This window comes from Hoplias malabaricus, chromosome 5 (genome assembly GCF_029633855.1).
Source record: "Hoplias malabaricus isolate fHopMal1 chromosome 5, fHopMal1.hap1, whole genome shotgun sequence".
Taxonomy (NCBI): Eukaryota; Metazoa; Chordata; class Actinopteri; order Characiformes; family Erythrinidae; genus Hoplias; species Hoplias malabaricus.
Genome location: NC_089804.1, coordinates 32,995,512 through 33,011,524, shown reverse-complemented (window position 1 = coordinate 33,011,524; position 16,013 = coordinate 32,995,512).

The window sequence follows — 16,013 nt, the reverse complement described above, 5'->3', positions numbered from 1 at the left end:
GCAGCATCTGAATCAGTTGCTGGATCCCTCTCTGTGAACAAAGCAGGACATTGAGGTTGAACTTTACTGAGACTCACATTCCACTCCCAGCATTACACCCCCACGCGTCCCCCTGTCTCTGTGTCTTTCTGTGTCTCTGTGTCTCTCTCTGTTTCTCTGATATATATATATATATATATATATATATCAGTTTTTTTGTCTCTATTTCTCTCTGCCTGTCTCTGTGTCATTTTCCTAGAGGGAGACCTTATTCCTCAAAAGTATCTCGTTTATGTCTCAGGAGACTCAATGGAGATAGTCCTAGATGTCTTTCTTATCTTGTGTCCAGAGCAAAGGGATGATGTTGTGTTCAGAATTAGGCTAAGCTTCTGGTAAGGGCTGGTGAGAAATACAGGATCTCTCTCTGAGTACAGCACTGAGACACAACTGAGATCTCCACTCAAACTCCAGAGGAGACACAGGGGACACATTGAACAACATATTAAAGAGAAAGTAGAGGAGAAAGCACATAGATATTAAGGAGACTGCATGGACATTAACATGGATTTACAAAGATATTACAAAGATATTAACTACAGTGATATTAAGGAGACACAACAAATGCAGTTTTAAGGAGGTCTGTTCTGTGATTGTCTTTACTATTGGTTGCTAAGTGACTGTTATGCCTCGTCTCTTGTCCCAAACAGACGCTGCTTGTCTCACGCTTCCCTTTCATGGCTCGGATGGTTGCCATGGACACCGGGAACACTCTCCCACCCCCACTACCCACCCAGCCCACCGCTGTCCAGACAATTTTGGCTGATGCCTTTGTTGCTGGTGGAGTGTGTGAAGTCTAGCAACAGCAGAATCCCACATTTTAGGATTTACACTCAGTACATCTTTAGATTTCAGGATTAATTTATCTAAGATATAGTAAATCAATTCATTTGAACATTCTGTTTCGGTGAGCTCTTCTCCAGTGGTGGATGTAGAGACTCAGATATTTCTCAGATGGAGGTGAATGGAACCAGGCGTCTCCATGTCTACAGTGTCACTGTGGAGTGGTGATGATGATGATGATGATGATGGAGGACATCATGTATGCCTCACAGTGTTCCGCACATCCCTCTCCACCTGCACTGGGTTTAAACACTACCACTGTCCACCAGACTCCAAACACATTTCACACACAGACTGGAAGATCCAGTGCTCCTGTGTTGGAAAAAAAAGAAAATACCCATCTCCTGGAACAGCAGGCAAATGGGGGTAGAGTGAGGGAGAGCAGCACTGTATCCTCCCTCAGCATCCACTGCTGGAGTGTCCTTGAGCAAGACACCTAACTCCTAATTGTCCCCCCAGACAGCCCATCGCTTAGGATGTGTGTGTATGTGTGCGTGTGTGTAAGGGTTCCACCAATCTGGAACCAGAATGGGACCTGGGATCAAGGTTTTCAGTGGAATTCCAAGGTGGGAAGGCTGTCCTCGGCACAATTTAGTGCAATTACTGTTTATCTAATGATGGACAGCAGTGACCAAAGCAAAGGGAAGGACAGTGATGTGGTGAGACCACTGTAGAATTTAATTTATACATGACTCTGTTCTTCTCTGAACCATCTTCTAAGCACAAAAGAGTGTGAATGTGTGTGTGTGGACTGACACCCAGTTTTGTATCCTCTCATTGGGGAACAGGATGGAACTAATGTGTGTGTGTGTGTGTGTTTCTCATCAGGGAACAGGATGGGATTGATGTGTGTGACAGTTTTCCATGGTAATTGAATGCAGTGTGTTATGATATTAATATGGGGTCAGTTTCCAGATCCAGATCTCTGTGGGTCAGATCCGGAACCAGAAATACTGCCTTTCACAAACAGAACAAACAGAACCAGAACCAGCCTTTGAGAACCCACAGTGACCAGGCGGGTGTCTGGCAGCAGGGGTCTGGGCTCAGCAGAACTTAACACAAACAGTACACAGCTGATCTGAGACTACTGTATAAAATACACCCCCTTCTCTCTTGATATATTATATTATATATTATATTATATTGATATAATATTCTTCTCAGAGCAGAGAATAGAGAGTGAGAGAGAGAGGACAAAGAGAGAGAACAGAGAAAAGAGATTGAATGTGTGTGTGTGTGTGTGTGTGTGTGTGTGTTTTCTCACTCTCTCTTTCAGTTACACACTTAAGCCATCTATGTCACATCACACTGTAACCACAGCAACCAGCAAACTTCTTAAATTAGAGAGAGAGAGAAAGAAGAGAGAGACAGAGAGAGAGAGAGTCTAAAACCAACACCATCAGGGGCTTCTTTCAGAAACATCCAACTGCAGCCAGGAGACAAAAGAGCCTCAACTGCAACACACACACACACACACACACACACACACACACACACACTCTCTAAAGCAGCCCCCTGAGGAGCGCTTTAATCCTCAGGCCTCGCTGCCCTGCTCTGACCCTGGCGTTCTAATACTGTCCATTACAGAGAGAAATACACCACTCTCTCTCTCTCTCTCTCTCTCTCTCTCTGTGTGTGTGTGCATTTCTCAAAACAGTTTGTGCAAAACTCAATGAAATACCTGCAAAAGCATGTACCTCGCTCAGAATTCTTTGTTTCTGACTCAAAAGCAAATATTCATGTCAATCAACTTGTCAGTGCCCTCAGAATGTCTAATCTGTGTCATTGCCTATAAACAACGTCATCAAAAAACTTAGTCGTGTTGTCAGTGCAACAGTGTACACAGTAAGTATATTCTGATGGAAACTCGCTAAGCTTTTGATTAAAGAACACTGCAAATTCTGTGGCATATCAATTGAAACGGTACGTCTTACAAACAAAATACAAACTTACACAGAACACAAGTGAACATACGACTGTATGTGGGAGACTGACAGCAAGAAATTGGAATGTATAAAGTAATATTCTTTTACTGTATTTTATTGTATTGCACTGCAATTTTTTGAGAAAAAAGTTACAAAATTAGACACTTACTCTAAACATTCAAAACAACCTGAGAAAACAACTTAAAGAATTATAGTGCATTCTTTTCTATACATCCTGACATTTCTGGCCCGTGTAACATTTATCAGTTCAATTCCCTGATTCCACTAAAAAAGCGGCTATTGTTGTCATACTTGTTAAGTGCAGATATTATGCAGAGAAACAGGGAGCAACAATGTCAGCATTTACTCGGCCAGTGAGGTTAAACCATCTACACTTCAAGAAAAGGCAGTCATGCCATGTAGGCTTCTCTGGGTGTTGTAGAGGTGTTTCTTGTGGAAAAAGCACATAAAAACTGGACTCTAAACTTTAATTAAAACTGAGTTTTAATCACAAAATCAATTCTTATTTGTTGAAACCCTTGTTATAACCCTTAAGCCAAAGAGAAAACCCCATAACCTGAATAAAATTCACACTGTTCCAGATATAAAAGTAAAATCAAATTGTTTATGTGTATTGTGCAAATGCTTACACTGCTGCTGTGTGTCTGAGAACGAAGACATTATTCACTGTTTGGTGGACAGTGTGTGCTGCAGAGAGGTACAGCAGGTTGGTCTCCCATGCTCTGATGGTACAGTCTTATCACTTTTGTTACAAGTCACAGTAAAGTTGAAAATGAGAAATAAATAACAATTACAGTTTTTCTCAGTTGCTTTGGTGCATTTCTCTGATCAGAATTAAAATTTCCATAACTGTTAGTTCAACCTCCACAAGATAGACTCATTTCTGCACATCATAGTAGCAGTTTCTCATTCCGTCCAACAAATTGCAAATGCTTTTGGACATGCATCAATTGCTTCCAGACAATTCTCTGCTGTTTTATAACATTATCATTTGCTTATGTCATGTCAGTCAAAATGAACTATACTTATGAATGCTGAATAGTCTTTCCCTATGACACTAATAGTCCTCATTTCATTGTTTGAATCATTACATACAAAAATGTTGAACTAGTTGTCAAAAGCTGTCAAGAAAATCTTATGCATTTCTTTATCATTTTTTTCTCAAAATGTCTCCCAAACTGAACAATTCCTCTCAGGTGAACCTCAGCTTTCACTGATTAGGAGTGTTTGTAACCAATGATAAGCTACTTCTCCACAGTCCCTCAAAGCTGAATCCCATGAATCCTCAATTGGCAAGCATATATGAACCAAGCAGGACATAGTGTGTACCATTTTGTCAATACAGTGACACAGAAATGAAAGGTCAGCATTGTGGAAGAGGGCTGAGGATGTGTGGAGGAAGGGGAAGGGGACAAACCAGGGGAAGAGGAAGAAGAGGCCAAGTACATAGGCAGATTCCTGATGAAATTAGGGCTACAGAAAACAGCGTCCTCACCCATATCCCACATCGTGGTCCATACAATACACAACATTTGCTGACTTTTTAGACACTCTTTACAGGGACATAATCCCTGAGAATGAGAGGGGTCTAAATGGAGACCTTCTGAACAACTTTGTTGTGCGTTTTCACCACTCAGATTTGGTCAGACAGTGGTTTGCAGCACATGAAAGGCTGCTGGTGGAATATCTCCCTCCCTACTGCCCATTCCTTAATGCAATAGAGGAGTTTTTCTCTGCCTGGAGGTGGAAGGTATCTATATGACCACCATTCACAGACCCAAATGGCCCTGTTAGTGGCCATGGATGCAGCATGTGATGACATCACAGCAGCATCCTGCAGAGGGTGGATTCACCACTCGAGGAGATACTTTCCATGCTGCATTGTCTGGGATGATATTCGCTGTGATGTCGATGCAAACATGTGGCCAGACAGACAGGAATGTATGGATGTGCAAGAATGATTTACAGTACTTTGTATGTTCCTATTCAGTTCCAATATTTACTGCAATATTGTTTACAGTTGTGCACAACTCTGTGTATTTTTGTTGTAAATAAGTTTGTACTTTGCTTTTGCACAGTGCTGTGAACAAATTATAATTTCAAAGATTATATGCAGTAAAAATGTGAAACATACATAGTGTCTTGTACTCATTTACCTCAGTAAATACAATAATGTGTAATTTACTGTAACTGTAGACTTCAAATGGGTGTGCTAATAGTGTATAGTGCTGTCTTGAGCATTTTCAGGTAGTGTTACCATAGTCACCATAGTTTTTGCACTGGAAAACACTTACAGAGTGAACTGTCATGATGAAAACATGACAAAGCCATTTGACTATCTTGATCATAAACAATGGTGTCAGGAGTTTTTATTTTTATGACACAGACACTTTCATTGATATGACTACTTGCTTTTGAGGAATTAACTATTTATTTTGAGCAAGTGACACACTTTTGCAGGTTATCAACTACATTTACATTTACATTTATGCGTTTGGCAGACGCTTTTATCCAAAGCGACTTACAAAAGAGGATCTAACATTCGAACTACAGCAGAAATTATACAAAGTACCTTACATTAAGTGCAATAGGTTTTGCAGTTTGTACTAATTGTTTTGAGAAATTCACTTACTGTTGTGCAAATGTTAATAGTGATGTGAGAAATGCACCAAAGCAACTGAGAAAAACTGTAATACAAACTGCAAAACCTAGTTGATAACCTGCAAAAGCATGTCACTTGCTCAAAATGTATAGTTCATTCCTCAAAAGCAAGTATTCATGTCAATGAAAGTGTCAGTGCCATCAAAATAAAAAGTCCTAACACAGGTAAGATAGTCAAATGGCTTTGTCATGTTTTCATTATAACAGTTCACTCTGTAAGTGTTTTCCAGAGCAAAGAAGTCAGATCATGGTGACACTACCTGAAAATGCTCAAGACAGCACTATACACTATTAGCACACCCATTTGAAATCTATAGATAAGTTACACATTGCTGTATTTAGTAAGTAAGCGGTAAATGAGAACAAGACACTCAATACGTTTCATATTTTTACTGCATATGCTCTTTGAAATTCTAATTGGTTCACAGCATTGTGCAAAATCAAAGTACAAACTTATTTATAACAAACATAAGACATACACAGTACTGTAAATCATTCTTGCACATCCAGACCTTCCTGTCTGTCTAGCCACATCAACATCTCTGCGAAAATCATCCCTTGCAATGCAACAAGGAAAGTATCTCCTCGAGTGGCGAATCCACCCTCTGCAGGACTCTGCTGTGATGTCATCACATGCTGCATCCATGGCCACTAGCAGGATCATTTGGGTATGTGTATGATGGCCATATGCCTTCCACAAACAAAACCTCCTCTAGTGGATTGAACCCGAACCCCGCATTTTGCGGGGTAGAAACACACCTTATATAATCAGCTTTGTAAGTCTTGAATGTCTGAATGCTTCTGTGAGCTCCGTATACCGTTAGAAAGCGCAGATCCTACTGTTTCTAAAAATAGCGCTCTCATCGCGGTGCTGTGAAGCCTCTGGGAGTAATCCAGTGTGAAAAACCACCTAAAAATCAAGGCGCTCCTTCAAAATTTTGGTCTTATGTCCTTGTCATGAAAGACTAATGATAGGCGCTAAAATCATAAAAAAAACGCTGAAAAAGGGACAAGAAAGACGCTGTTTACTTTCAGTTTCGTTTTGACTCACATAACGTCAACCCACGCTGTCTCTGGGCAGAAAAATATGAGTCATCTGCAAAAACATATTCCTATTATTGATTTATAGTTTTTCAAGGTTTTTTTTAGGTTTCACATCAAATAACCCTGCATTAGATCAACAAATATAAACTAAAAAGCTTAAATAATTATTTATTGTGTGTTTTCTAAATAAACAAGTATTATTTCATCATTTTGTAAAAAGATTATAATAATAATAATAACTGTAAACATTATCAGCATCTGAGAAAACTGCCAAAGTACCAAAATGTTTTTTATTTGTTGGGATATTGTCCATATTTGCCCTGAACTAAATTCCTGAAAGTCTGGGCCTGCTGTGACTGTCAGAACTTTATCAGTCATACATCCCAGAGCTTAGAATATCAAGAAAAATATGTCCGTCTGATGCTAAAAATTTATTTTGTCACAGTAATATGACATGTAATAAATTAGCATAAAAAATGCTTATGTTTTCAACTAAAATACACCTCACACTAACAATCTGTGTCAAGATATCCACTGTGGGAATATTATTTCAAGGCTGTACATTGAGAAATATGAAAAAAAAAGCAGGCGCTAGGTAAAATTTTTGGTCAAAACATGACAAATTTATAGAAAAATTGATTTATCGGTCAGCATGAAAACCTCAAGTGATTACATATTTGAGTAGCTAAGGTTCTTTAGAAAATAAAACAACATAGCCATATTCAATATGTCACATAATTACTGTTTAAATGCAACTGAAAGAGGCACTGACAAATAAACGGAATAGCAAAATAGCTATATATATAGGGTCCATGGGGTTAAGGAATGGGGGATAGGGAGGGAGATATTCCACCATCATACTTTCATGTGCTGCAAACCACTGTCTGACCAAATCGGAGTGGTGAAAATGCACATTATCCTGTATTACAACATACTCGTTCCATTTAGACTCCTCTCATTCTCAGGGATTGTGTGCCAGTAAAGAGTGTCTAAAAAGTCAGCAAATGTTGTATGAACCAAGAAGGGGTATATGGGTGAAGACGCCATTTTCTAAGATGGCTGCACACTTTGTAATATTCCCTCCTCGTTGGCCTGGGACATCAATGGTTTGGCAATACAATTTCTCTACCATTTGCCATATTGAAACCTGCCTCATCAACGTATTTAAATGTGTGCAGTGGTTCCCTGGCCTCCAGCTCTAGTACATGCTTTATATCAGAAGAGAGGGAGAGAGAAAAACTATAACAGCTTTTCCTGTGTAACATAGTGCATTTTGGACAACATATTGTACAGTATGAACTGATATGTAAATGCTTTGAGTGACTCTGGAGAAGTGGCTTATTAACTAGTTCAACATTTTTGTATGCAATGACTCAAACAATGAAATTAGGACTATTAGTGTCATAGGGAAAGACTATTCAGGATTCATAAGTAAAGTTCATTCTGACTGACATGACATAAGCAAATTATAATTTTATAAAACAGCAGAGAATTGTATGGAAGCAATTGATGCATGTCTTAAAGCATTTGCAGTTTGCTGGACAAAATGAGAAACTGCTACTATGAGGTGCACAAATGACTAAATCTTGTGCCAGCCTCATCCAGGTATATAAAAGTGTGGAGTGGTTCTCCTGATTTCAGCTCCATGATGCACTACAGCACAAAAGGAGTAATGAAATACAGATAATGTTCATTTTGGACAAGAAACAGTTACAAACATTTCAGCCAGAGCAAATGTGTCAGTATGCATAAGGGATTTACCTGTATAAACAGGTACCATAGCGCTTTTCACCCTGTAACCATTTCTTTGAAATGGAACGTTGCTTGCTGGCTCTCCCTCAGCCTTACGGTATTATTTGCTATGACCATAGCGCATATAGCCTCCTCTTGTTGAGGTGTGAAAATGGGATCTCTGTCGCCCCTATGAGCTAGTCTTTCGGTCCTATATGGTACAAGATTTCAAAAATGCAAAGCATAAGATTGAATAACGTTTCAGAATGTATGTCAATATGCCGAATTACAGCAGAGTGCACATTTCTGAATCACACACCTGTTTTCTCTACGAAAATTTGAACGATCAAAGTCAGTTGTTCTTCCAATATTCTGCTGGGCCTGGTGATCAGCTTGAGTTGTTATTACACCACTAGAGGTCAGTACAACACTGTTCATTCAATCTCCACATCTCATTATCACTTGTGTACATCATAATAGCATTTCTCATTGTGTTACAAATTTTGCAAATGCTTTTTGTACAAACCAGATTCCAAAAAAGTTGGGACACGAAACAAATTGTGAATAAAAACTGAATGCAATGATGTGGAGGTGCCAGCATCTAATATTATATTCAGAATAGAACACAAATCACAGATCAAAAGTTTATACTGAGAGAATTTATCATTTTAAGGGAAAAATATGTTGTTTCAAAATTTCATGGTGTCAACAAATTCCAAAAAATCCATCCCCCCTTCTTCTTACAACACTCAACAGACGTCTGGGGACAGAGGAGACCAGTTTCTCAAGTTTAGAAATAGGAATGCTCTCCCATTCATTTCTAATACAGGCCTCTAACTGTTCAATTGTCTTGGGCCTTCTTTGTCGCACCTCTTTATGATGCACCAAATGTTCTCTATAGGTGAAAGATCTGGACTGCAGGCTGGCCATTTCAGTACCCGGATCCTTCTCCTATGTAGCCATGATGTTGTGATCACTGCAGAATGTGGTCTGGCATTATCTTGTTGAAAAATGCAGAGTCTTCCCTGAAAGAGATGACGTCTAGTTGGGAGCATATGTTGTTCTAGAACCTGAACATAGTTCTCTGCATTAATGGTGCGTTTCCAGACATGCAAGCTGCCCATGACACAAGCACTCGTGCAACCACATACCATCAGTGACGCAGGCTTCTGAACGGAGCATTGATAACATCTTGGGTTATCCTTGTCCTCTCATGATGACATGGCGTCCCAGTATTCCATAAGAAATTCAAATAATGACTCATCTGACCACAGAACAGTCTTCCATTTTGCCACGCTCCATTATAAAACACCCCTGGCCCAGTGCAAACGTCTGAGCCTGTGGAGCTTGCTTAGAAATGGCTTCCTCTTTGCACTGTAGAGTTTCAGCTGGCAACGGCGGATGGCGCGGTGGATTGTTTTCACTGACAATGCTTTTTGGAAGCATTCCTGAGCCCATTCCTTGATAGTGGCATTCCTGTTTGAGGTGCAGTGACGTTTAAGGGCCCAGAGATCATGAGCATCCAGTAGAGTTTTACGGCCTTGACCCTTACACACAGCAATTGTTCCACATTCTCTGAATCTTTTGATGATGTTATGCACGGTTGATGATGATAACTTAAAACTCTATTTTATGCTGGGTAACACCATTCTGGTATTGATGCACTATCTTTCTGCGCAACAATGGTGGAATTGGTGATCCTCTTACCATCTTGGCTTCAGAGAGACACTGACACTCTGAGAAGCTCTTTTTATACCCAATCATGTTGTCATTGACCTAATTAGTGTTAATTGGTCTTCCAGCTGTTCATTATATGCTCAATTTCCTTTTTCCAGCCACTTATTGCTACTTGTCCCAACTTTTTTGGGATTTGTTGACACTGCGAAATTTTAAATCAACATATTTTCCTTTAAAATGTTACATTTACTCAGATTAAACTTTTGATCTGTCATCTATGTTCTATTCTGAATATAATATTAGATGTTGGCACCTCCATATCAGTGCATCCAGTTTTTATTCACAATTTGTTTAGTGTCACAACTATTTTGGAATCTGGTTTGTGTATTCCTGCAGATGGTCATATACAGTTGTCGGTTGTTTTTTGTATTGTCCATTGCGTTTGTCATGTATATCAAAAGGTGTCTGTTAAATTGTCTTACCTTGCAAAACATTTAGGCTTCAGGTAATTGCCTAAGTCATTACATGTAAAAGTGCTGAACATGTTGTCATAATCTCTTTTTTCTAAATTGATTAAGAAGAGGAATTTGTGGAGGTTTAAATCAAACAATAGTGCATTTTGGACAACATATCGTACAGTATGAACTGCCATGTAAAAGCTTTGAGTGATTGTGGAGAAGTGGTTTTTAATTGGTTACAACTGATGATTCAAACATTCCTCATCAGTCAAAGCTGAGGTTCACCTGAGAGGAGTTGTTCAATTTGGGAGAAATTTTCAGGAAAAAAGAAAGGTGTAAGATTGGCTTGACTGATTTTGACAACTAGTTCAACATTTTTGTATGCAATGATTCAAACAATGAATTTTTTTTTCTAAATTGATGAAGACGAGGAATTTGTGAAGGTTTAAATCAAACAATGGTCAAACAGCTTTGATGGTTTGATGGTTGATAGGTCAGAGGTGCGTCTCATGAACCTTCAGTTGACAAACATATATAGACACAAAACACTGCAGGGTCACAAAGTCTCACGATGGAAAAACAATGTATGGAGGTATATTTGGTGCAAAACCCCCGAGCACCTGTGACAGTGAGATTTGTAGTTGTAGAAAATAGTCACACATGTGTATCAGTAAATTTGAAGTCACAGAAAAAATCACTTCAGGAGTTACAAAACTGTAGTTTTTTTTCCTCTCCCACAAATACAGCTTAACAGTTACACCTTCACAAACTCTTCACTGCAGGTGCACAAATCTGGTTCTACTTACACAAATATCATACGCTCACAATTTTGCTCCATTTGTAGCAGTATATATGGTGCATAACACATTCGCACACTTGTATAAAACTTGTACATTCGCAAACCAACATGTGAATATGTGTAGTGCGAGTTACACACCTGTAGAAAGTCTCCTCAGAAATATATATATTTTTTTGTTTTTTGGGGGGTGATATTTCTCTTGCACAAACACAAGACAGTGACTGCACCTGCTCGAATCTGCGGCTATGAGTCTCAAATGCTGTCTTCTTCGCTTACACGTGACTACTTCTGCGCGCTCTCACATTTACACCAAATATATCAGATGGAGCTTGGTGCAGAACTAATCTGTACCTGTAGAACTGGGAGGCGGGCACTGTTTGGGCTTTTAGGGCCACGGCATTGAAAAAAAACTAATAATAAGATGGAGAATAAAGTCAGAATTCTGAGAAAAATCTCAGAATAATTCCAAGAAAATTCTTGGAATTATTGAGTAAAACTGTCTGTATCATTCCGAGAATATAGTCAGAATATTTAGAGAAACACAGTTTTGGTTTATTATTATTTATTATAATATGTAGAGAGACAGACTCATTATGCACCATGAGTGAGTTGTGAAAGAAGCAGTCAGTGAACAAAATTATTTATTAAACTCATCGACATGACGACCCCGTCAGTGTAGCCCCTGACTGAGATGCATAAGGTTTATACGTTTATAAGGTTGCATAAGTTTATTGTACGAGTCCAAGCCATAACGCGATGGAGCGTCGTGAGCACGCCGGAGTTCCACTCGCTCTGATCTATCATTTTCGTGATCATTAATTGTATCCTATGAAACTGCATGCACTCTTCTTAATAAACGGGTTTGTGCACCGATTCAGAGTTTAAATTCTAATCACAATCTGGTCCTGATGTGGAAGAGAACTGAGTGTTTATTCCTGAAATCTATCCCATAGTATGACTTCAGCAACACATTGCATTCCACAATTACACTGTGTGCACTACGTGCAGCGAATTATTCCGAGATTTTTCTCAGAATTCTGACTTTATTCTCGGAAACTTCTTCTTCTTATTATTATTATTTTCAATGCTGTGGCCCTAAAACCTCGTTGTAGGTTTCAGCAGCAATGCCGAATGATTTTTCCCCTCTGTATTTGGCGCCAAGGGACATGCGCACAACCGAACTCCTCTGATTGGTCAGAAGGGTTATTCACCGAACAGTGCCCGCCTACAGGTTCTACAGGTACAGATTAGTTCTGCACCACGCTACATCTGATATATTTGGTGTAAATGTGAAAGCGCGCGGAAGTAGTCACGTGTAAGATTCGAGATTCGAGCAGGTGCAGTCTTGTGTTTGTGCAAGAGAAATATCACCCCCAAAAAAACTAATATATATATATATTTCTGAGGAGGGGTGGCACGGTGGCGCAGCAGATAGTGTCGCAGTCACACAGCTCCAGGAACCTGGAGGTTGTGGGTTCGATTCCTGCTTCGGGTGACTGTCTGTGAGGAGTTGGTGTGTTCTCCCCGTGTCCGCGTGGGTTTCCTCCGGGTGCTCCGGTTTCCTCCCACAGTCCAAATACACACGTTGCAAGGTGGATTGGCGACTCGAAAGTGTCCGTAGGTGTGAATGTGTGTGTGTCTGTGTTGCCCTGTGAAGGACTGGTGTCCCCTCCAGGGTGTATTCCCGCCTTGCGCCCGATGATTCCAGGTAGGCTCTGGACCCCCCGCGACCCTGAATTGGATAAGCGGTTACAGATGATGGATGGATGGATTTCTGAGGAGACTTTCTACAGGTGTTTAACTCGCACTGCACATATTCACATGTTGGTTTGCGAATGTGCAAGTTTTATACAAGTGTGCGAATGTGTTATGCACCATATATACTGCTACAAATGGAGCAAAACTGTGAGCGTATGATATTTTTGTACTTGTGTATGTAGAACCGGATTTGTGCACCTGCAGTGAAGAGTTTGTGAAGGTGTAACTGTTAAGCTGTATTTGTGGGAGAGGAAAAAAGACTACATGTTTGTAACTCCTGAAGTGATTTTCTCTGTGACTTCAAATTTACTGATACACATGTGTGACTATTTTCTACAACTACAGATCTCACTGTCACAGGTGCTCGGGGGTTTTGCACCAAATATACCTCCATACCTTGTCTTTCCATCGTGAGACTTTGACCGCGGTCAAGCAATCTGCACTTCGCGAAAACGCAGTCACGCAACCTACACTAGGATTTCTTGTGCGCTTCTACATCACGGTTTACGGTAGAAGGTGTGTGAGCGAGAGGGGGGCTGGCAGAAAAGCGCAGATATTGAAAATTCATAAGAAATGGAATTTAAAACATAATTCAATACAGTTAATTTTAAAAACAGGCCTGATTGGCTAAAGAACGGTTTGCAACCCTTAAAAAGTCCATAAAGATCCATAAAATGGAGGGAATACAGTTTCACTGAAATAAAAAAATAAAAATAAAAATCAAATTGTTACCAGATAATCTCACTGTTGTATTGAAAAACATGTCCTCAGGCACACAGGGTATAATATTTATGTGTATTTACTGTAAGAAGAAATAATAGGCTTGAAAAAAAACCTCAGATATTAAATTCCATAAAATGGTTAAATCAAACTGTTACCAGATCACTCCACTGCATTCTTGAAGAGCATGTTCTCAGGTACTCAGGGTATAATTTTATACATTTTTACTGTAGGAATTTGGAGTAAGAGCATTTCAAACTTATAAATATGCTGTTTATTTTACAAATATTGCAAAATTCTGAGAGCTATTAAAGGGTTAAATCAAATTGTTACCAAACCACTCCACTGCAGCCTTAAAGAATATGTTCTCAGGTACTCAGAGAACAATTGTTATACATTTTTACTGTAGGAATTTGGAGTAAGAGCATTTCAAATTTCAGTAAAAATTGTTAAATTTGCAAATATTGCAAAATTCTGAGAGCTATTAAAGGGTTAAATCAAACTGTTACCAGACCATTCCACTGCAGCCTTAAATAACATGTTTCAGTAAAAATTGTTAAATTTGCAAATATTGCAAACTTCTGAGAGCTATTAAAGGGTTAAATCAAACTGTTACCAGACCATTCCACTGCAGCCTTAAATAACATGTTCTAGAGTACCCAGATTATAATGTTCATACATTTTTACTGTAAGAATGTGGAGTAATAGCATTACAAACTTCATAAGAATAAAAACACAATTCCACAAATTGCAGATTTCTGAAGGCCATAAAATGGTTAAATCAAACTGTTACCAGACCACTCCACTGCAGTCTTGAAGAGCATGTTCTCGGGTACCCAGAGAATAAATTTTATACATTTTTACTGTAGGAATTTGAAGTAAGAGCATTTCAAATTTCATAAGAATTTTGTTTAATTTGCATATATGGCAAAATTATGAGTCCTATTAAAGGGTTAAATCAAATTGTTACCAAACCATTCCACTCCAGCCTTGAAGAACATATTCCAAGGTACCCAGAGAATAATTGTCGTACATTTTTACTGTAGGAATTTGGAGTAATAATTTTTCAAATCTCATAAATATGATGTTTAATTTACAAGTTTTGCAAATATTGAGTGCTATTAAAGGGTTGAATCAAACTGTTACCAGACCATTCCACTGCAGCCTTGAAGAGCATGTTCTCAGGTACCCAGAGAATAATTTTTATACATTTTTACTGTAGGAATTTGGAGTAATAGCATTACAAACTTCATAAGAATAACAACACAATTCCACAAATTGCAGAATGCTGAAGGCCATAAAATGGTTAAATCAAACTGTTACCAGACCACTCCACTGGAGCCATAAATAACATGTTCTAGAGTACCCAGATTATAATGTTCATACATTTTTACTGTAAAAATGTGGAGTAATAGCATTACAAACTTCATAAGAATAAAAACACAATTCCACATATTGCAGAAAGCTCTCGATTTACCGTTCAATCTACGTCCCAACCCTCACCTATGGTCACGAGCTTTGGGTAGTGACCGAAAGAACGAGATCGCGGGTACAAGCGGCTGAAATGAGTTTTCTCCGCAGGATGTCTGGACTCTCCCTTAGAGACAGGGTTAGGAGCTCGGACATCCGGGAGAGACTCGGAGTGGAGCTGCTGCTCCTCCACGTCGAGAGGAGCCAGTTGAGGTGGTTCGGGCATCTGGTTCGCAATGTTCAGCACTTTTGCATGTAATGACTTAGGCAATGACCTAAAGCCTAAATGTTTTGCAGGGTAAGGCAATTTAACACATTTTGATATACACGACAAACGCAATGGACAGTGCAAAAAACAGCCGACAACTGTATATGACCATCTGCATGAATATACAAAAAGCATTTGCAAAATTTGAAACACAATGAGAAATGCTATTATGATGTGCACAAGTGACAGAGACGTGGAGATTGAATGAACGGTGTTGTACTGACCTCTAGTGGTGAAACTAAAGAATGTTTATATTGTGGCGGCTTTACTTTAAAGTAAAAGGCATGTAATAATGGTAGCCTGGCTGCTGTTGGAGCCATTGTGGAGTGCTGTTACGTCACTGAGCTCCACCCACTCTTCTGTAAAACTATTTTATTTTCTAATAATAAAGAGCAGAAATGTTTCCAAGTTTGAGTCGCCAATCCACCTACACCGTCTGTAACCCCAGAAGGAAACCCACACAGGCACAGAGTGAACACACCACGCTCCTCACAGTGACCAGTGCAGAGGATCCCACCCTGAGACACCATCTGCAGCGTCACCGTGTGGCCCCACTACTGTACTTATTTTGTCACAAACTGGCTGATTTTGCCACTTAGTTT